Here is a 23,535-nt window from a genome sequence, read left to right as displayed (position 1 = left end):
GTGTTATGTTTGTATGATTATTATGGCAAGTATTTCAAGTTAGAAGTATTAATTATAGAAAAACAAAGATTCAATTTGCAAAGTTGCATGGGTTGAAAAGTTGTTTTTTGCTATAATTAAAGGGGAGAATATTATACTTCGGTTCAAAATCTAAAGCTTAGATTGAGAAATTTTAATAAATTTAGTGTCGCATAAAATGTTAGAATCTAGCATATTCTAGTAGTGGCAAGAGCCTTGTGTTCTAACACTAATGATAAGGATTAGGAATTGTGAACTGAGCATCATTGGAAAAGTTTTTCAATTGATCTATTTCATAAAGTAAGGACGATATGAAACATAGTGTGCATGCTTTGTGCATGGGATATCTATTGTTGTAATTTGAGTAATAAGTTGATTTTCTAGAAACAGTAAATGATGAATAATGAGTAATCAATATGGTGTTTAAACAAAAGGGTTTTATTTACTCCCACAAGTTTGGTTCCATATAGGATTAAGTTTTATTGTTGTGTTTCAGTTTCCATGTTTTGACTTCCAGAATAACTGGGTTATTCGAACCTCCACAGTCGGTCATACGTTGGAAGTAGATATGAAGGAAGACTGTCATGAAGAGTCTGTACATTGTCTAAAGAGTTTAGATATAGCACAAGTTTGTTGCAGAGTTCATGAGTGCTTTAATAAGATCAGAGTATTGGATTAAACCCACTCTCACAAGAATCACTTCATGGATTTCATCATCAGTGATTGTGGGTCGATAATATTGTATACTCTTGAAATCGAGACGTGTGAGTTGTTATTTGCTGGTCGGTTGCATATTGATGATCAATAAGCGCACCAGTAACTTGGTGTTATAAAACTTATTGTTGTGTGTGATTCGATGAGTGAGTACAAGCGAGCATTTGATTCAAAGTTTGTCCATTCCTTTTACCCAAAGTAGGATAAAAGCGATATATATGGGCATCTCGATGATTTAGTGATGAAACCTAAGCGCTTGGCCAAGCCGACACTAAGTTGGTGTTCAATTGTAATATGTTGTCAGTCGTCATACATCGGAAGTTGGGAAACAGTATAGAGAGAATGATTGAAATTCATGTCTTGTGTCAATATGATATCTTGAGAATGGAGGAATATATGATCCCTTATCTAAAGGACATGCGTATCTGATAAGAACAGAGTTGACGACTTATGAAAGCTACGATTGTTGATCAGGTTACTGAAGTCATACGGAAAAGAATTATTTGACTTATCCAAAGTCCATAAATATTTTGGTATGTACTTGACCTGATTATGAGCATGGTCCTTTTGGGTTGCCTTCACCATAACAATTTTGTAGGATGAATTAAGGAGAGAAAAGTTTAATTATGATTTATTAATATATTATAAGAATAATATATTAAAGGAGAAATCATATTGTTTAATTAATATTAGTCATGAATTAATTAAGAATTAATTTTGTGGCTAAAAGAGATTAATTAAACTTAAGGGACTTATTGTGTAATTATAAGATAAATACATAGATGGGCTTATGTACTCCATAGAAGGGGGAGTGGACGAATTCTATGGGGAAACCCATTAGAAATCATCCAAGGCTTCTAAAGAAGGAGTCCATGGGCTGCTTAGGGCTTAAGCAGTCAAATTAGGGTTTCCTAGCTTGATAACCCTAATAGCCTAAGTATATAATGATCCATTAGGCACCAAAAACATGGCTAACACTTCCTTTAGGGTTTCCAGCCGTTTTTGGTGCCTCCCTTCTCTCCCCTCTTCATCCAAGTTGCTTAGTGGTGTTTGTGACTCCATTAGAGTTGCAGCACTTGGGGCACTAAGCTTTCTGAAGCCATGGATCGATTGGTATTGCTATATAACAATCAAAGGTTAGATCTAAACCTTATTTTATGTTAATATGATTAATTTTATGCAAAATCTAGGGTTTATCGCGTTGGATAATCAATTGCATGTTCATTAGACAAACTAGATCCAAATCTATTAGGGTTTGCATGTACACCATAAGAATGGTGTATTGCTCGAAACCCATTAGTTTCAACATTTCAGGGACACCAATCGATTTAACATTGTAATGTACTTTTGGGAAAAATGCTCGTGTCTATTTTGAAATTGCTATATCGTCAAGCCAGAAAATTTGACTCCTAAGCAAGGTGCAAAAAGGTGGTTCCCTACATGCATTTTGCAACCTTTCCAGACACAAATACAAATCATGAACACTATATGTATTGCATGACTTCCAAAACAACATTTCGACTTCCGTATCATTATGTCCGATAGAATCTCGTATAGTTCTGGCTATATCTTTAGGACAATATCCATGATACGAATCTGGGTAGACACTCCGAACAGCAAAATCTATTCTATCACATAGGTTGATTCTGAAAACAACCTCTGTATCCTCACCTAAACACTCTTTTAACTTCATCATGAACCATCTCCATGATTCTTCACACTCTAAGATCCCCAAACCAATTGCTAAGAGTAGGGGTTCAAGGTTTCCATCCAAAGCCAATGTGAAGTACATTGTTGTCAGATAGTTGCTAATTAGGGGTAAATAACCCACATATATTAACGGTATCATGCACCTAAGGAAGGTACGAATCTGTATAAAAAACAAACACATATTAGTGATAAGTAAAGAGTAAACGAGATACATTAGCATGAATTATTATATAACTCAATAAAACAAATATGTTATATCACGCAACCTAAAGCCACAAAACAGAATTGAAAGCGGTTGGTATCCGTTTTCTTAATGGCTGTGAAGGTATTCGGATTTCTTCTTTGAAGATTATGCAAGAATATTGGTAGCTGAGTAAAGCTTCTTTCGGTGTTAGTACTTATTTTCACAACCTATGAAAGTATTTTACAATCATCACACAAATCGAATTATAATTATATTAAAATTAGAATTTCTCTACAGTTCATACTTCATAGTTAAACTTGTTGAATTCGTAGTCAAACCAGTTCATTTCATAGTAAAAAATCACTGACCGACAAGACAAGACAATGTACTTGTCTGCAGCTTTTGATTTCATAGTCAAATCACTTCATTTCATAGTCAAACATAAGTGATCGACAAGACAATACGAGACAATGTACTTGTCTGCAGTTCATAGTTCAACTTTTTGAATTCAAAGACAAACCAATTCATTTCATAGTCAAACATCATTGATCGACAAGACAAGACAAGACAAGACAATATCCTTGTCTGTAGTTCATAGTTCAAGATTTTTGAATTCATAGTCAAACAAGTTCATTTCATAGTGAAACATAATTGTCTGTAATACAATTTCTTCTATAAATGGGTGTAAAGAAATTTATCTGAGAAAGTAACTCCTATTTAATAGAAAAAATAAGGCTAATGACATACTGTAATTGCGGAGGTGAACGTATCGTTAGGATTTCGGGTACAGCTAAAAAACCAGGAAGATTGTTTTACGATTGCCCATACTTGGTATCATGTTCTTAATGTCATTCATGTTTACACCCTCATGTTTACATGACAACAATTCTTACTGTCAATGTTTAAATTTACAGGGACCAAAATGCAGGTTTATCAGTTGGGTTGACGAACAGAAGGACCAATCATCTATTGTAATAGCTAAAGTAGCTAACTCTAATAAGCTCTTTCAACCAAAAAATAAGAAGTTAAAGATTGTGTTGGTTTGTAGTTGGTTGTTGTTCTTGGCAGTTCTTGTTTACAAGTTGTAAGCTTTTTAATATTGTTTTGATAGTTTTGAAGTTGCTAGGTCAATAAATTGTTATATTTGTTGTTATATTTAGAACAATGTACTTGTAACGTTAAAACAAATGTTGGTGTCGTTGTTATGTTGTAAGTATTGAGAAGTTATTAGTAGTTCATTAATTTATTGTAATTGTTGTTATGTTTAAACTTTTGTATTTGTAACGTTAAAACTAAAAATAGACTAATGGTGTACTCGTTTGTACTTGCAACGCTAAAACTAAAAATAAACTAGTAATCAAATCCAACATTAATTTACATATACAAAAATATAATCCAACTACATAGGACCAAGACAAGACCCCCAATAAATTTTTGTGATTCGTTGGCGAAACTCTAAAGCTACGTTCCTTGGGTCAATAAGTTTACGTATTGGTTGACCTAAATTTAATTGTTCAGTAAACATACAAACAAAAACACTACAATCTCCTAAATGACTACATTGTTGGGGAACATTTTCTTCATAAATGAATTGCATATACAATGGAATCCATGGGATGTTCCTCCGGGCCCAATAATTAATGTTGTCTAAATAATTTGCTACCCGAGATTCAAATTTGGTAAAGGTTCCATCATTTTTGAATTTTGTTGGATAAGGTGTCTAAGTCCATAATTATTTCTGGTATGTACTTGACCCGACTCGGCACGGTCCATTTGGGTTGCATGGCACCATGCATTGGATAAACTAATTGAGAGAAATAACACTTATGGTTTAATAATATATATTATAAGTTCTAATATATTAATAATATTATTTAATTAGTTTGATCAAGAAATAATTTAGAATTAATTAAGTGATCAAAAGATAAATAATTAAATATAGGGGTTGATTATGTAAATAATCCATAACTTATATAGTGGGCTACGAGGCTCCATGGATTATCAAGTTGGGTTTCACCCATAGGATGCTCCATGGAGTTAATCCATAGATCATGGAAATGAAGAGTCATGTTACTTTAGGGTTTACCTAATGCAACACATTATATAAACCATCTGACATCTCCCAAAATCGGCTATGCATGCATAGTTGAGGGAAAGAGCCCATTTTTGAGTGTTATACTTTCTCTCTAAGTTTACTCCATAGCATTTGGTGTTGTGTGAAGCATTTTAGGCATCGCACTTGGGGTACTAGGCTCACAAGGTTTCAAGGAATCAAAATCAACAACAAGGTATGTTATTCTATCTACCATTTAAGTTAAAATGTTCCCCATGTATGCTAGATAGGATCACGAACCTTAGAAATCAATTTTGCATGAATCTTAGACAAACATAGATCCAAGGTTTATTAGGGTTGCATGTACACTTAGGAAGTGTTAGAATGCTCAAAACCCATCAGTGGTATCAGAGCCTAGGCTTGTTTGTTTGTTATTTGTGCAAAAATGTGTTAAAAATCGAAATCGCTTGCTGTTTGATCAGTGGACGCGCCAAGTCCACAGGGGAACTCGACGAGTCCAAGTGTAAATTAATCCTACTCGTCGAGTAGGTTCATGCACTCGATGAGTAGGAGGCCTGACAGCAGATTTTCAACTTTTGTTGCTGGAAATGGACTAGAAACATTACCCTAAACTATTTTGGTGTTTTAAAACTTGTTTTAGATGATGTAATGTTTTTGCTAATCCATTTACAATGGTAATTATCAAAAATTACAAGTTTTATGAGTAATTCATGATTCTTGAAATGTTCACATTCATGTTCTTGAACTTATGAAGATTAGATGAACATAGGAATTGTTTGTAACCTACTTGGTAGTTTAATTCATGATCATTATGTGTTTTAATGGATTCCATAACTTGTCCTGAAGTTATGGAAAACCACATGTCACACTTTAATAAAAACCATTAAAAGAATACAAGGGTTATAAAAATGAAGAGTATTAATTTTTTAATACTCACTTAATTCATAAGTTATAACAAATGAAAAGTTTTGAAAGTTTACAAAACTTGCCCTCAAGTTTTCGAACAAGTAAACTCATGATTAAAACTTTAGTTCCAACCCTTAGAATTTTAAAAGTTAAAATTCAACCCTTATACATTATAATATTATAAGTTAATATATATATATATATATATATATATATATATATATATATATATATATATATATATATATATATATATATATATATATATATATATATATATATATATATATATATATATATATATATATATATAAGATCAAGTCATCTTACCGCTAGTACGCCTCATTCACGAAGCCGGTCTATAAGGGGGTATAAGGTTGTTGCCTATAAAATGGCAACTTAATGGGTGTCCACTCTCACCCACCGCTTCCTTGATTGGTGGAGGGTCGTTAGCCGAACGGGTAGGACAAGGACTAATATATTCTCATTAAAAGTATATTGATAGTTATAAAGTAACTAAATGTTTTAATTAAATTACCACTCTTAGTTACTTTAGCAAAATTTGAATAAGGTGCTAATCCATGAAATTACACTTTACACTTTGTTTAAGTCGTTAGTGGAGCGTGTATGGTTAACCGGTACACTAACTTGAACTTAACAATGTAGGTAAAGGGTGACTTAAAGTTTATTATAGGTCGGTGGATCGCGTGTGGTTAACCGGCACATCAATTGAGTAAGAAACATTGAGGGTACCAAGTGATTTGCATGGTTACTTCACACCTCGTTGTGTGATCCTCGGTATCCCAGTCACAAAACTTTGAGGGCACACTCCAGATTGAAACATGCCTTTGAAAAGTTCATTGAATCTCAAAAGAATCTCGGAATTTCTAAGGACCAAACTAAAAACTTAATATATTAATATTTCGTTTTTTGGTGGAAATCGGTGAATCGTCATTCACCTACCTTTCAAATATGTTATTACTTAGATTACGTCATACCTCTTCTAAGTATAATATATTGTGATTGGGTCCTGGCCTTAATAATACATTTTGGTGTTTTATAAACGACTAAATTAATATCTAAACTAATCTTGTCTTTCTTCTTAGTCAGATGTCTTGAAACAATGCTGCTTCTGGGTCTAATCCTAATGGCTCCTTTACCCTTATGAATTTGTGTGAGAAAGTCACTTTTGATGGATCCAACTTCAACGAATGGAACAGAAACATCAGGATGATTACCCGCTATGAGGATAAGGAATATGTCCTCGATAAGGAGCTTAAAGAGATTGATGAGACCACTGCAACTCCCCAGGAGATCGCTGACTTTTGGGCACATGAAAGGGATGCCACTAAAGTGGAATGCATCATGATGACGACCATGGTAGCAGAACTCCAAAAGTCCTATGAGGACTTCTACCTTTTTGAAATTCATCAAGACTTGATGGAAAGATACCATCAAAGTGCCCGACAAGAGAGGTATGAAATCATCTCCTCCATGATAACAACCCGGATGATGGATGGTGAACCCATCACGGGCCACATGTAGAAAATGCAAAGATTTTCACTCCTTACCCTCGTGCTATGATCAATTCCGCATGAGATATCACATGAATAAGGAAGAGGTCACACTTAGCAGACTTCAAGGACTCCTAAAGACCGCGGAAAGTGGTCTTAAGGGCAATTCAGTTGTTATTCCTACTCCTATTAACTCCGTCCCTGTCTTGGCAATCGGGAAAAGGGAAGGGTAAGAAGTGGAAGAGTCCCTCGAAGGGTACCAAGGGTAAGACCCCTGAAGGCTCCTCTTAAAATGGAACCAAGTAAGGTTTTGTCACTCCTTCTGCTGACCGAAAAGAGGCTGAATGCTTCTATTTCCATGAAAAGTCTCATTGGAAGCGGAACTGCCCAAAGTACCAGCAAGATTTGAAGGATGGGAAAGTTAAACTCAACCATGCAGGTTTTTACACTATCTTATCTAATAAGTCACCCTATTCTAACTCTTGGGTCCTTGATACCGGTTGCGGTATTCATATATGTTCTGATTTGCAGGGACTAAGAAGAAGTGAGAATGTGGACAATAGAAGAATAAACTTGATCATGGGGAATAAGAAAGCTTTACCTGTCACCAAAATTGGAGTTTATACTATATCGCTAAGTAGTGGGTTTAGTTTAGATTTTAATAAATGTTGTTACTCGCCAGAAATGGCAAGAAATATTATTTCCTTTCATGCATTGTATAAACAAGGTTTTACCTTTTCATTTGATAATGAAGTTGGTTCGATTAATGCTTTTTTAATAATGTTCTTTATTTTAAAGCATTACCTTGTGATGGTGTGTTTGAAACTGTATGAGTTGTAGATAACTTAGGAAATAATGTATTGTATATTGATTATGTTAATGATAATAACTTGGATAAAGCATCATTATAGCATTGTCGTCTTGGACATATAAGCAAGAAACACATAGGCCAACTCCAAAATCATTTGACCTAAAGTCAAATGATAGTTGCGAATCGTGCTTACTTGGAAAAATGACAAAGTCTCCCTTCACTGTTCTTGTGAGAGGGGTGAAGTTTTGTTGGATCTCGTACACACGGATGTGTGTGACACTTCAAACATGCCATAAGGGATGCTAATCGTTGTTATTTGACTTTTACTGATGATTACAGTAGATATGGATATGTCTACTTAATCAAGCATAAGTCAGAGACTTTTGAAAGGTTTAAAGAGTTTAAACAGGAAGTCGAGAATCAATTGGGTAGGAGCATTTAGATGCTTCGATCCGATCGAGGTGGTTAGTATCTTAGTTCAGAGTTCCCGACTATCTTAGGGAATGTGGGATTCTCTAAGAATTGACACCTCCCTGGACACCACAGTTAAATGGTGTAGCTGAGAGGCGTAATTGAACCTTGTTGGATACGGTTTGTTCCATAATGAGTCGAGCTTCGCTACCAATCTCATTTTGGGGGTATGCCTTAGAGACTGCCGCCCATATCCTTAATCTAGTCCTTACAAATAAAGTTTCCAAAACTCCTCATGAGATGTGGACTGGTAAAGTACCCAAACTAGACCCCATCAAGATCTGGGGTTGCGATGCTTTCGTGAGACACGAGACTCATGATAAGCTCGAACCTCGAAGTGCGATGTGTATTTTCATCGGCTACCCACATAAATCCTTTGGTTACCTCTTCTATAGACCTAGTGAGAATGTGATCTTTGTAGCAAGGAGGGCTATCTTTCGAGAAAGAGAGTTCATAAGCGAAGGAAACAATGGGAGGCAAGGTGACCTTGAAGAAATTCAAGAGTCAAGGGGTGAAGGAACTTCAAACCCTAACACTCAACATGAGGAGGAAACTCCTGTTGAGCCAATTGATGAGTCTGTACCTCTGAGGCGTTCCACGAGAGTTAGGAATGCACCTGTACATTACTATGGATTCCATATTACTGTAGAAGGTGATACACTTATTAGTGATGAGACACTAGTAGGGTCGGATGAACCTAACAGTTATGCGGAAACCATGGCAGGCCCTGAGTCAGCCAAGTGGAAAGAGGCAATGGACAGCGAGATACAGTCCATGTATGACAATTAAGTTTGGAACTTGGTTAAGAATCTACCAGGTCGTAAGATTATAGGGTGCAAATGGATCTTCAAGAAGAAGACCAACATGGAGGGTAATGTACACACTTATAAGGCACGACTGGTTGCAAAGGGCTTCTCTCAAACTCCAGGAGTTGATTATGATGAGATCTTTTCTCCAATAGCCAAGATTAAGTCTATTAGGGTTATGTTAGCCATAGCTGCATTTCATGACTATGAAATATGGCAAATGGATGTCAAAACCGATTTCCTTAATGAAAAGTTGGCCGAGGATGTTTACATGAGTCAGAGGGTTTTGTCAATACAGAGTACCCTAATAGAGTGTGTAAGTTTTGAGAAATCCATTTATGGATTAAAGCAAGCACCTCGTAGATGGAATCTTTGCTTTTATAAGAAAATCAAAGAGTTTGGCTTTTCTAGGAGTGAAGATGAATCTTGTGTATATGTCAAGGCTAGTGGGACTATAGTTAGCTTTTTGGTATTATATGTGGAGGACATATTACTCATAGGAAATGACATCCCAACTCTGCATGAAGTTAAGTCCTGGATTGGGAAGTGTTTTTCTACGAAGGTACTAAGAGAAGCTACCTATATTCTAGGGATAAGGATCTTATGAGACTAGAGTAAAAGACTAATTGGACTTAGTCAGAGTACCTACTTAGATAAGGTGCTGAAGAGATTCAGCATGCTGGACTCCAATAAAGTAGAGTTACCTATTCAGTGTAGTGCCATATCGAGTAACACTCAAAGCCCGAGTACTGAGGCTGAGATAGCAGAAATGAGTTGAGTACCTTATGCTTCGGCTGTAGGATCGATCGTGTATGCTATGGCGTGTACTCGACCTGAAGTAGCCTTTGCTTTGAGCATGGTTAGTAGGTATCAGGGGAACCTTGACAAGGCACACTGGATTGCGGTAAATAATTGTTGGATAAAGTGTGTAAGTCCATAACTATTTCTGGTATGTACTTGACCCGACCCGACATGGTCCATTTGGGTTGCATGGCACCATGCAATTGGATAGAATAAATGAGAGAAATAACACTTGTGGTTTATTAATATATTATAAGTTCTAATATATTAATAGTATTATTTAATTAGTTTGATCAAGAATTAATTTAGAATTAATTAAGTGATCAAAAGATAACTAATTAAATAAATGGGTTGATTATGTAAATCATCCATAACTTGTATAGTGGGCTAAGAGGCTCCATGGATTATCAAGTTTGGTTAAACCCATAGGATGCTCCATGGATGCTCCATGGGAGTTACAAACCCGTGGATCATGGAAATGAAGAGCCATGACACATTAGGGTTTACATGGTGTAACCCTAGATGTGTCACATTATATTAAACCATCTCCTCCACCAAAATCGGCTATGCATGCATACTTGAGGGCAAGAGCCAATTTTTGAGTGTTATGCTTTCTGTCCAAGTTTACTCTATATCATTTGGTGTTGTGTGAAGCATTTGAGGCATCATACTTGGGGTGCTAGGCTCATAAGGTTTCAAGGCATCAAAATCAACAACAAGGTATGTTATTCTATCTATCATTTAAGTTAAAATGTTCCTCATGTATGCTAGATAGGAATATAACCTTGGAATTCAACTTTGCATGATAATTAGACAAACATAGATCCAAGGTTATTAGTGTTGCATGTACACTTAGGAAGTGTTAGAATGCTCAAACCCCATCAAGAATATCCTCAAGTACCTACGGAGGACTAAGGACTGGGTCCTTACCCTCGGTGGGAGTGATGACTTGAGAGTTGTAGGGTATAGTGATGCCAGATTCTAAACTGATAGGGATAATTTCCGCTCTCAGTCGGGCTGGATCTTTACCCTAAACAGAGGAGCAATCACTTGGAAGATTTCCAATCAGGAGACAGTGGCTAATTTTACTTGTCAATCAGAGTATATAGCAGCAAGCGAGGCAACAAAAGAGCCAATATGGCTGAAGAACTTCATTAGAGACCTTGAGGTTGTACCAGCTATAAAGTAGCATATGGAAATTTTATGTGATAGTGAAAGTGTTGTTGCCTTAGCTAAAGAACCAAGGGATCACGGGAGATCCAGACACATCGACATAAAATATCACTTTATCAGACATGCATAGAAGAAGGAATCCTCGTGGGAAAAAGGGTATCATCAGATGAGAACCCAACAGATCCCCTCACGAAGGGACTGAGTCGGTTTAAGCATCTTCAGCATGCTCGGAGCATAGGGCTAAAGGATGATATTAGTTTTAGTAGTTAGATAACTTTGGAAATTTTTAAACTGTAATTGACATTTGATGATAAATAAAAGTTGTGTTTATTTATGAGTAAAGTGTTGCTATCTTCTGTCAATCGTTTACTATAATTTCCTTTGCATGTTTTGACTTCCAGAATATTGTGTTTTGTTTTACATATTATAAAAATTTTCGACAGTCAGTCATATGTTGGAAATAGATATTAATTAAGACTGTCATAAAGTTGGTTGTAGGTGTCAAGTTTTAGAACAACACTTCATGAGTACTCATAAGTTAGGAGTATTGAAATCAACCCACGCTCACTGGTATCACTTCATTGAATCTATCTCGAGTGATCGTGAGACGGTAACATCATATAAGTCTTCAAACCTAGAGATATGATTTGTTGCCTATGAGTTGGTTATTCATTGACTGTAAGAAAACGCATTGGTAACTCGATGTTATAAAACGTGCTTTTGTGTATGATTTAAGAAGTAGTAGAACAAACATATGAGTCGAAGTTTATCTGTTCCTTCTTGGATTAGAATTTGATATCTGGGCCCCTCGATGATTTTGTTTTGACCTATGTAGCGGGCCCAGTCAGAACTAAGTTGATGTGTTCAGTTAAGTTCTTTGTCAAACAAATCGGAAATTGGGAAACAAACTGTTGGAAAATAAGAAAGACATTGTTCCATGTATTTATCCGGCTGTTATCTAGAATAGAGGATTATATGATCAGTTATCTTAAATGACGTATCATCATCTTCTCAGTTCCAAGAGACCTTGAAAGAGCTATGATTGTCGATCGGTTCCTGAAGTCATACTTGCAGATATAGTTATTAGACTTATCCAAGTGGGAGACTGTTGGATAAAGTGTCTAATTCCATAACTATTTCAGGTATGTACTTGACCTGATCCGGCATGGTCTATTTGGGTTGCATGGCACCATGCATTGGATAAACTAAATGAGAGAAATAACACTTATGGTTTATTAATATATTATAAGTTCTAATATATTAATAATATTATTTAATTAGTTTGATCAAGAATTAATTAAATGATCAAAAGATAACTAATTAAATATATGGGTTTATTATGTAAATCATCCGTAACTTATATAGTGGGCTAAGAGGCTCCATGGATTATCAAGTTGGGTTTCACCCATAGGATGCTCTATGGAGTTAATCCATGGATCATGGAAATGAAGAGTCATGTTACATTAGGCTTTACCTAATGCAACACACTATATAAACCATGTGACATCTCCCAAAATCAGCTATGCATGCATACTTGAGGGCAAGAGCCGATTTTTGAGTGTTATGCTTTCTCTCCAAGTTTACTCCATATCATTTGGTGTTATTTGAAGCATTTGAGGCATTACACTTGGGGTGCTAGGATCACAAGGTTTCAAGGAATCAAAATCAACAACAAGGTATGTTATTCTATCTATCATTTAAGTTAAAATGTTCCCCATGTATGCTAGATAGGAACATGAACCTTGGAAATAAATTTTGCATGAATCTTAGACAAACATAGATCCAAGGTTAATTAGGGTTGCATGTACACCTAGGAAGTGTTAGAATGCTCAAAACCCGTCAAATTTTTCATAAGCCGCTCTACCGAGACAATCATAAATATGGACTTCCATTGACACCAATCGTAGTTCCCCAAATAACTAGTGATTAGGGGAGGAATAAATCAGCAATAGGACCTGTATAAGGATCAGAAAATAAAATTATGTTTTTTGTATCACAATACAAAAACATAACGACAATAACGATAATATTTTCAATATAAACAATTAAGTTTACCGTATCGACATCCCACCAAACCACCATGAAGTTGAGGTACGTAGCAATACCAGCCATAAACGCTCTCCAATCCTGCCCTTCTTCCAAAGCATGACAAACAAAAAAATCTGGAGGCATTATTGTATGTTGGTCGCCATCAAACCGTCTCTCCATCAATAGTTTATACCAAATGGTTATATACTGCACAAAATTATGATACTTTTGTTATTGACTAAAAAACAAATTACTTTTCAAATAATAAATTAAAAATTATTTTTCCTATGACACCAACCATCCGTCGTGTGTATGCCAAAACAAGGCGCTCAAAAAATCTCTAACACAAAATTAAACAAACGATGTTGGACATCTTATGAATGAAATAAATAATTGTGGATGACAACCTCACCGCCTGCTACGTAAGGTTGCAGGCGCAACACGGCGAAGTCGTGAACAACAGCAAAAGCTGGAGGAGGAAGGGGGCTTGTTGATTTTATATCAACCTTCTTTTTTGCTCTTCTTTTTTACTTAGGTGTCATGTGCAACTAAAAACAATATTCAAATATTTAAAGCTCTATCTTTCAGATAATTCACATAAACAAAAAATTATATTATTACGATATAAGTTTATAAATTAAACGAATACCTCGGTGTAAGGAGGGCACAAATACCGTGATGGTTTTTGAGTCCTCGGTTTATTGGGTGTAACTTCTTTGCCATCAACACCATAAACATCATAATAATCTACATTTCCTGTAATTATTACTTCATCTTCATCCGACACCTAATTTAATAAGCAATAATCTCTAATTAAAAAAATATTTCAATCTACTAAAAATAAAATTAAAATAAATGTAAGTATAGGAACCTCTTTAGCTTCATTATAATCATTTACATCAAACACATCATCATCAAATTTGTTCCCCGCATTGTCATTCCTCTCCTCTAACTCCTACATTAAATATAACACATTATACTTATTAACGAAAGACACATTAAAAATTAATTATTAAAATCGTAAATGTAATATTTATAACAACCTTGTCGTCTTCAATATCACCAAAAATATTTTCAGTTGTATTATTTTTATTGATCACTTCATCTTGTACAACCTACATTTTCAAATATAAAATATGAAAACAAATATTCATATATGTTAACAAAATAAAATAAATAATGTAGCGTGTAACTAACTCGTTCATCAAATTTTGTTTGGAATACTGCAGGCTCCTCAAAACTAATGTTATTCCATAAATCTTCATTATTCACTTCTTCAACAAAAACCTCTCTAGGTTCTTGGTTCGTAATCACATGCTGCTCCAGTGCATGTAATCGTTTCAACACCTTCTCTAGGTTGTGTTTCCCACTGCCCCTACCTCTACCATGAGAGCGACCACTAGACGACATACTAGACGAATATTCGTCCTGTCTCCTAAAATGTTCCCATACTGGGGATGAAACTGATTTCCGATCACCATATACTTACTCTTGAAATGACATATAATAACAAAATGTCATCTCACCATCACTCGGTAACATGTTTTGTCTTGGTGGTTGTCCCTCCTAAAAAAATTAACATATTAAAAATGCATATAAAAGTATAATAATGAAGTTTGTTAATAATAAAAAAATATTTATAAACCTATATCTTTGAAAAAATCTTGTTCACATCAACCCATTTGAATTTTTTTGTCTCACTCCATCGTTTTATCCGAGGCATGTCTCTATTTTTTCTCAATACAAATCTACATGCACGAAAAACTGGAAGCATCTCATATATATCCATATCTTCAATTTTTATAATTATAGTAATAAAAGTTAAAGTTAAAATAACAAACATAACAATAAAACCATTTAAATATAAGTAAATTTTTATACCCTAATTGGAGCCGTAAATCCTGAGACGAATTATTTCAAAGTTTGACGACGCTCAGGAAATGATAAATATTTATTTATCTTATTCCATGTATCCTCAAGGTCATCATACGTAAAATCCCAAAGATAACTACCCCAATCGAAACTAACAAAAGAAAAAAATTTAGTTATAATATAAATTAACATTAATAATATAAAACTTTCAAAGTAAACAAAAAATATCTGTTAAAGACATCCAAATTCTCAGAAAAAAAAAAAAAAAAAAAAAAAAAAAAAAAAAAAAAACCAATCTTGTGGTACCCGATCATTTATTTCTTTTCCCAAAAAACATTTGTACAAAATGTATATCAAACATACTCTAACTGCATCGGCGTCGTCAACTTCTAGGAATTGTTGATTTAAAATAAAAAATTTCAGGTCGCCGATTTTCACCAAACTAGTTGTATAGTTCGGAAATAGCCGCTTACGAAATACACATCTTTTTTTACTAGTAACTATTTTTTCTGACACTTTTTTTTCCGATGTTTTTTGGATACTCCCCAAAATTGAAGCCGATTATCAAACAAAAACTCTTCCGGCCCATATACCATTTTCGTATCGCTTACTCTAAAATATAAGCATTTTACAATTGCTTTCACATTGAAATTATTATAATCATGCTGCACAGAGCATAATAACATATTAGACAACTAAAAATAAATATTTCATTTTAAAATATATGATTATTAAGTGCAATAATAACATAAACAATAATAACAATGCAAATACAAATATGTAATAAATAATTTATATATTTACGCTAAAAAACAATAACATACGCTTACTATAACAAAATTTCAATTTAAGCGACAAATATATAAACAATTTTCCAAGTTATACGACAAATATACAAACAATTTTTATCCTTCTAATTATATAAAATAACATTTTCTAACCATATAAACAAACAATTTTTCAACTAAAATGACAATTAAATTAACAATTTTCCAAGTTATACGACAAATATACAAACAATTTTTAACTTTCGTATTATATAAAAAAACATTTTCTAAACATACTATACAATATTGTCTATTAAAACGACTATTGTATACATATTATAAAATTTTCTAATCATACTATAAAAAATTTTATACTTCACCAACAAATATAAACAAATTTTCAACTTATACGACAAATATATATACAAACGACTATTGTACACATACTGTAATTTAACCATTTTTCAATTTATAAAAACAATTACATGATAAGAATATACAATATTTTAAGTTATACAACAATTATACAAACGACAAATAACATATTCTAACCATGCTATATCAATATACCAACTTAAGCCACTAACCAAAACATATTGTAAACAATATTGTAACAATTTATTTACCTAATAACTTAAAGAAATTGAGCATATTCTAACAATTTTAGTAAATGTACAGTTACTCGATGCACACTCTACGCAGTCTCTACTTATACATTCATACAACCACTAAAAAAATAGCATTTAAACTTCAAGTTTATAATAACAAATATTAAAACTATCAAATACAATAAAATTACCCTATCACAAACAATATAATTTCATTTTTTATACTAACTAATACAATCAATAATAAAATAATAAATACATACAAAATATAAATAAATATTAATTAAAACATAAAAAGAGTTAAAATCTAACCATATTTGCGGGATTGTTGAAATAATCCTCCAGTTTCTTTAAAAAGTCATCAAAAGGAATCCCAGAGAGAGTTTTTCTGTATTGAACAGTAAAAAATGAAGAAAAAAAAAATCTTTTTATAGAATTTTCTGCGTAAAATCGCAGATAAATAATGAAAATCGCAGATGGACTTTTCAACTGCGAATGTACAAGTGCCTAAAGCACAACTGCGCTTTTAGCACTTGTACATTCGCAAATGGAAAGCCAAAATCGCAGATGGGGCTATTCCATCAGGGAAATCATTGTCTAATTTTGCAATGTCGATTTTTTTAACTAAATTTGTAAGGTAATTAGTGTATTTGGCTAATTTTATCATTTTCTCTATAAAATAGTGATAAATGTCATATTTTGATAAAATTAATTGTATTTTAGAACACTTATGATCATTTCAAATAGATAGGAAGATATTAAGAAGAAAAAGAAAAAAATATTTAATTTCTCAAATAGTAGAAGATCTGATTTGTATAGTTTATTTTTCACATATTTTCTCAAAGTCGTATTTTTTAAAATAAAGTTGTCATAGGTAAATAATTGTACTTTTTGTGATCAAAGGACAATATTTGTGTGGAACCCGAATAAAAGCATCTATAATATAAAATTTTAAAACCTTTTTCATTTCAAAATACTCAGAAAAATTGAAAAATTATTGGAAAAGATTTTTTTTTTAAAGACTGTTAGTTAACAAGATCTTGCTTTCAACCTTTTTAATGACTTGGTGGATCATGCAACTTTTCAACAAATTATAAATAAATATTTTTTACAAAAATAAAAAAATAAACAATTTGCAAAAGCTTTCATATTATGGAGATAAAAAAAATCTTTTTCATTTTAAGTTTTTTAATAAAAAAAATCCTGGATGTTCGTGTATGTTCGAACTAGAAGTGACGCACATTAATCGAACGTAATGAAACAAATTTGAAGTATTTTCGAATAACCAATAATTTTTTGCAACATTTCTAATAATGATACAAGATTTGATCTTTTTCTTCAACCCTATGGTCTCCGGAATCTACTTTGATTACAACATGATTGGAATCATACTCATTGTTTTTTCGGTTCTTAGTAGTAACTTTTATTCAATATAACCATATTGACATACGATACACCGCTAGCGTTAAGATTAATACATCATGCGTAGTTGGTTTCTTTTTTCCACATCCACCTTACTAACAACGCCAATCTCTTGCATATCAAACCAAGAAAACATTGTAAAAGCCTTAAGTTGTTGATCGAAAGAGAACATTGATTGTTTATCAGATTTTAATCATTCTCCAACCTAACAAAACGAATGAATATGAAACTCTTTCCCATTGTTTATTCCTTTATCGCAATTAAGAAATCAATAACCTTACCACACTTTACACATTCATCGCATAACACTGAGTTTCCAGTTGACGATGGAATGTTCATGATATATATACAATTATTTACATGCATATTTGAAATCTCGTAAAACGATTTATGACTCGATCTATCATAAACATTTCTAGATATTTGATAGAATCTTTTGTGCCAATCTACAATAGTCAATGCTTCACCATAAATCATGATCACAATTTCATTGACACGTCTCAATCTTCCGAAAAAACCAATCTAATCCCATAACACTACAAAATAAATCAAATAGAATAACGAAAAGGACCTAATCTAAACAACCTATGTTCATCGCCGATAACAAGAAATCAAATCTAATGTGGAACTTCCTCCCCCTCCCGTGTGCACAACGGTTGCCAAAGATTATCAACGGTTAGTTGTGTTGATCACCAGTTGAATCATATATTTTTATCATATGTGTCATAGTTTTTAGGGATAATGACTTAGGAGGGTAATAAGGTTTTCAGTTTGTCCGTATTAGGTCACTAAGGTTTTTTTTGTACGTATTAGACCAATATGGTTGTTATTACCGTTTAGAAATAGTCCTTTTACCGGTTTTAACGGGTAAAAAGGACTATTTCTAAACGGTAATAACAACCATATTGGTCTAATACGCACAAAAAAACCTTTGTGACCTAATACGGACAAGCTGGAAACCTTATTACCCTCCTAAATCATTAACCCTAATTTTAAAGACATTGAGAATATATAACCATCAACAGTAAACTATTTCGTTTAGAACTCGCATCATCCCATATAACCTGCTACTCTTCTATATGGCGAAGCTCTTCATCTATGGTCGTCCCTTTGGGGACATCCGATAAAATTGGAATGATACAGAGAAGATTAACACGGCCCCTGCGCAAGGATGACACACAAAAATCGAGACAACATGTGGATTCTATGGTCAGATTGATCTTCTTGTTGATGTCTTCAACCGTTTATGGCAAGTAAGGGTGATATTTCTTTCTATAAAGTCTCCTTTAAGTTTTTTACTTTTCCTGTCATTAAGTTTCATGCTTTATAAACTTCCTTTTATGTGTTGTATATAGTATGTATGTATTTGTTTATGTGCTGATTTTTTTTATTCATTTTGCAACTTCAGTTTTTTAGTTCATATTGTGGTTTTACTTTTATAAAATAATTGATAATTGATATCCTATACAAGTCCTTATTGGTTTTACATTTCCATTCGTTATCAAATGTAAACATTGATGGGAGGTATCAAAGTGAGATTTTGTTTTTGTACATATGGATGTGTTCATATAAACATTTAAATCACAAAAAAGAAGTTATTGATAAAATGTTGCATATTTATGTAATGAAGATCATTAATCATATGAGTTTCTGGACTTAGAAGTTCTGGAAGGGTTGTGAGATAAGTTTAAATGGAAGCAATTATTTTCAGTTAAACAAATCAGTCACATTGATTAGTAAGCATGTTTTCTAAATAATTAGAGTTAATGACTTAGGAGGGTAATAAGGTTTTCAGTTTGTACGTGTTAGGTCACTAAGGTTTTTTTGTGCGTATTAGACCAATATGGTTGTTATTACCGTTTAGAAATAGTCCTTTTTACCCGTTAAAACCGGTAAATGGATTATTTCTAAACGGTAATAACAACCATATTGGTCTAATACGTAAAAAAAAAAAAAAAAAAAAAAAAAAAAAAAAAAACCTTAGTGACCTAATAAGGATAAATTGAAAACCTTATTACCCTCCTAAATCATTATCCCTAGTTTTTAAGGTGGAGTATGGATGGTGTATAAATCTAAAGTATTACTTATATGTAAACTTAAAGGAAAAATTGAATGAAATGTCACTTTTTGTATTTTAACCATTTTGTGAAACAAAATATTTTATTACAGCAATTCGATTTTAACAATTATTTTATTATTATTGCTTTAACATGTTAAAATGGACGACATTATTATATATAATAAAAACAACTCCCTTATGAATAATATAGTTTTGTATTTCCATAATTTGGTCATAAAAACTTATTATTTTACACTTTGCTTTAAATCTACTTTTCTATTTCACAATTTGGCCACAAATTTGGCCACAAAAGTCTATTATGTTTTGACATATTTAGTCTCTAAAATTTCATACATGGCAATTTCTTCCTCTTAATTTGTAGAATGACACTTTCCACCCACTTACTTTGTAGAATGTCACTTTACACCCATTTTCTTTGAAAAAATATCACTTTTACCCCCTCAAACTAAAAAAACATTTTCCACCCCTTCAAATTATGTGTATGGATATGTTTGAAGGTTTGGTCTCTAGACTTTCGTATGTTAGCAACTTTCGTCCCCCCCCCCCCCCCCCCCCCAAATCCCAAAGCAACCCCTTATGAATTGTATACATTTTTCTTTTTCACAATTTGGCCACATAAACAAATCTAGTCTTTTATTTCATGCTTTGGCAATCCCCCCACCCTTATTTTCTATAATGACACTTTCCCCCCCTTACTTTGTAAAACGACACTTTCCAACCCCTTTTACTTTGTAAAACTATCACTTTTACTCCCTCAAACATGAAGAATATTTCCACCTCTTAAACTTTTGTATATTGCTATGTTTGAAGGTTTGGTCCCTAGATTTTCATATATTAGCGAGTTTGGTCCCCTAAAAAGCTACCCATTATGAATAGTATGGTTTTGTGTTTTCACAATTTTGTCACTAAAGTTTTTTATTTCAGGTATTGCCTATAAATCCATTTTTTTTCATTGTTTGGCCATAATAGTCTCTTATATTGGCAAATTTCATCATTATACTTTCCTATATTGGCAATTTCCCCCCTTTAGAATGACACTTTCCACCCTTACATTGTAAAACAAAACTTTCCAACCCCTTTACTTTGTAAAATTAAAATTTTACACTCTCGAATTTGAACAACAACTCCCTTTAACTTTTATATATTGCCATGTTTGCAGGTGTGGTTCCTAGATTTCCATAACCCCCCCCCCCCCCCCCCCCCCCACACTGTGCCTGAAACCGTGCACAAAATGATAAAATTATGAATAATAGTACTTTCCTTTTGTGTAACTAGAATATAGTAAGCAAAACCGCATATGCATCTCCATGAAGCAAAAAGTAGGTAATGTATTTTTTTCATAGTTCAATAATATTAATTTGTGAAATTTTATACATCAAAAATTTGTCTTATATGCAATTTGTTCATCACTAATATGAATTTATGATGTGACCTATTTTACAATAACTTTATGGGTTTTTTTTAAGTAAACCTTAATAAAGTTTGACAAGTGTTTACCTTTTACTAAGGATGTATTTGACAAAAGTAGTCAGTAATTGGTAAATAAAAACTGAATGTTAATATTTGGTAACTAGAAAATGTAGATTTTATTTGTTATATAAGTATTTGAAAAAAATAACTAGTAGCTTTTGATATTCATAAAATTACATAAAAGGGAAACTAAAATATATTATATAAATATTATAAAGGGAAATTCTAGAAATGGATTAAAAATCTCAGTAGTATTTTCTTAAATGCTACTGTAGTGATCTAGATTATGATGACAAGTGCGGAATTGAAACGATCTAGTGAATCATGCAAGCATCAAAAACACAAGGAGTAAATAAAATCATTTAAGCTCCATTAGAATAGTAAGAGTAAAAGTGGATTTTTTTATTTCTCTCATTAAAATAACTCTCATAAATGTGTCTTAAAATTTCTTAACTAAATGGGAGCTACTCACTTCCTATTTATAGGAAAGGCTAAACTCATTACACATCACAAAAGGGTAAGCCACATCTAAGGAGAACTTTGCACCCTAATATTCTCCCACATAAAGTTAGGATTCAATGTACATGCTTCAGTTTCTAAACAAGTTCGTGTGATCAAGACCAACTCCCCGTTGAAGTAATACCGGTCTTCAAATCCGTAATGAGTACTTGAGAGTCTTTGAATACCCATTTCCACATTCTCCCCCTTTTTATAATCAACAAGTGATTATAAAACCCATGAAGGATGACAAGCAGTCGAGGAATAAACTTGATAAATATCCCCTTTGATGTGTACCAAAAACGAAACCGTCAAAATCTTGCAAGAAAAACAATCACAAAAATTCAAGAAAATTTTCCAAATTTTGTGAAATTTTTTGACTTATGGGTGAATGTTGCAAGAAATACAAAAAATGGGTATAAAGTGTCAACTTTGCAAATTTTACCGGGACGTATTGTGCCAAAACAGCTTCCAATGTGAAACTTTACCCTAATTGTGAAACCGAGCATTAAGTGTCACTTCGCATAAGCTTCAGGGCTAATACGAAAAATCTTCCCTTGTCATAGAAAATTTCCCCAATGTCAAATCTTGGTAATTTATGCCAATTCGTTGAAACTTGAGGGATGAAAAACAAAGCTTAAGGGGCTGATGTGGAAAATCTTCCTGTGTCATATAATATTACTCCAATGTCGAAACTAGGTAAATTTTTGCCAATTCATTGAAACTGTAGGGATGCGAAACGAAAATTTTGCATTCTTAAAATATTTTATCCCCATTTCAAAAGTGAGTCTTTTTGCCACTTCATTGAAAGTCCAGGTTTGAAAAATGAACATGTTTGCTTTTGTAATAGGTAACAACCCGATATTTCAGGTCAATGTAATGACTAAAAGTCAAATATGGTAATCCCTTTGTGAATTAATAAAAAAAATAACATCAAAAAAGAAATGTTCAAAAATCTCAGTTTAGTGTACTAAGTGGTAGATGTCGTAATAAGGGTTCCAAAAGTATAAAGAACACAAAAATCCGAGTTATAACGAATGAGTTATGACCAATTTAAGATCCGTAGCAAATCCGGTAAAACATTGTTAAACACAAAACAAGAAATTTCAACAAAACACTTTTTAACCTTAGGCATGTAAATGAAAGTTGTAGATATCAATAAACCATAAGCTTACACAAAAAGAATTCCAAAATATGACTTCGTATGAGGAAGTTATGATTTTTCGAAGTTTCAATCATAGCAGTAGATAACTTAAAACTCGAAATAGAGATCAAACGAATTTTAGCAAACACAACCTAATTGAGAATCGAAGATCTCAACAATAGTAGTACAACGGTAAAAAGATAGATGAAAACGGACATCAGATGAAGAATTTATGGATTTTTAACGGATTTTCCTATCCCGATCTGTTAAAAATGTAATATTAAAAATAAAGTTAAAATTAGCCAATGAAGTCTAAACGAGAGTTATAGAGCATAATCTCACCTATGCATGCATATAAAGACTGTAAAAATCGGAGCTTGTATGCGAGAGATATGGAATTCTGAAGTTCGAGACACAAAAATCGAAGATGTCAGATAGATCACGACGTGAGCCTATGATTGATG

General features: G+C 33.0%; 1 non-coding gene across 1 annotated transcript; it reads left to right on the top strand.

The window, feature by feature from the left end:
- Nucleotides 1–18,983: 18,983 nt before the first annotated feature.
- Nucleotides 18,984–19,086, top strand: LOC145013765 (U6 spliceosomal RNA). Its single transcript, XR_013665284.1, has one exon. It is a non-coding gene; the product is annotated as a U6 spliceosomal RNA (small nuclear RNA).
- Nucleotides 19,087–23,535: the final 4,449 nt, after the last annotated feature.

Source organism: Lactuca saligna, chromosome 8, assembly GCF_052625555.1.
Source record: "Lactuca saligna cultivar CGN05327 chromosome 8, ASM5262555v1, whole genome shotgun sequence".
Lineage (NCBI taxonomy): Eukaryota > Viridiplantae > Streptophyta > Magnoliopsida > Asterales > Asteraceae > Lactuca > Lactuca saligna.
The sequence above is the reverse complement of the archived record's forward strand: the minus strand, read 5'-3'. Positions and strand labels throughout refer to the sequence as shown.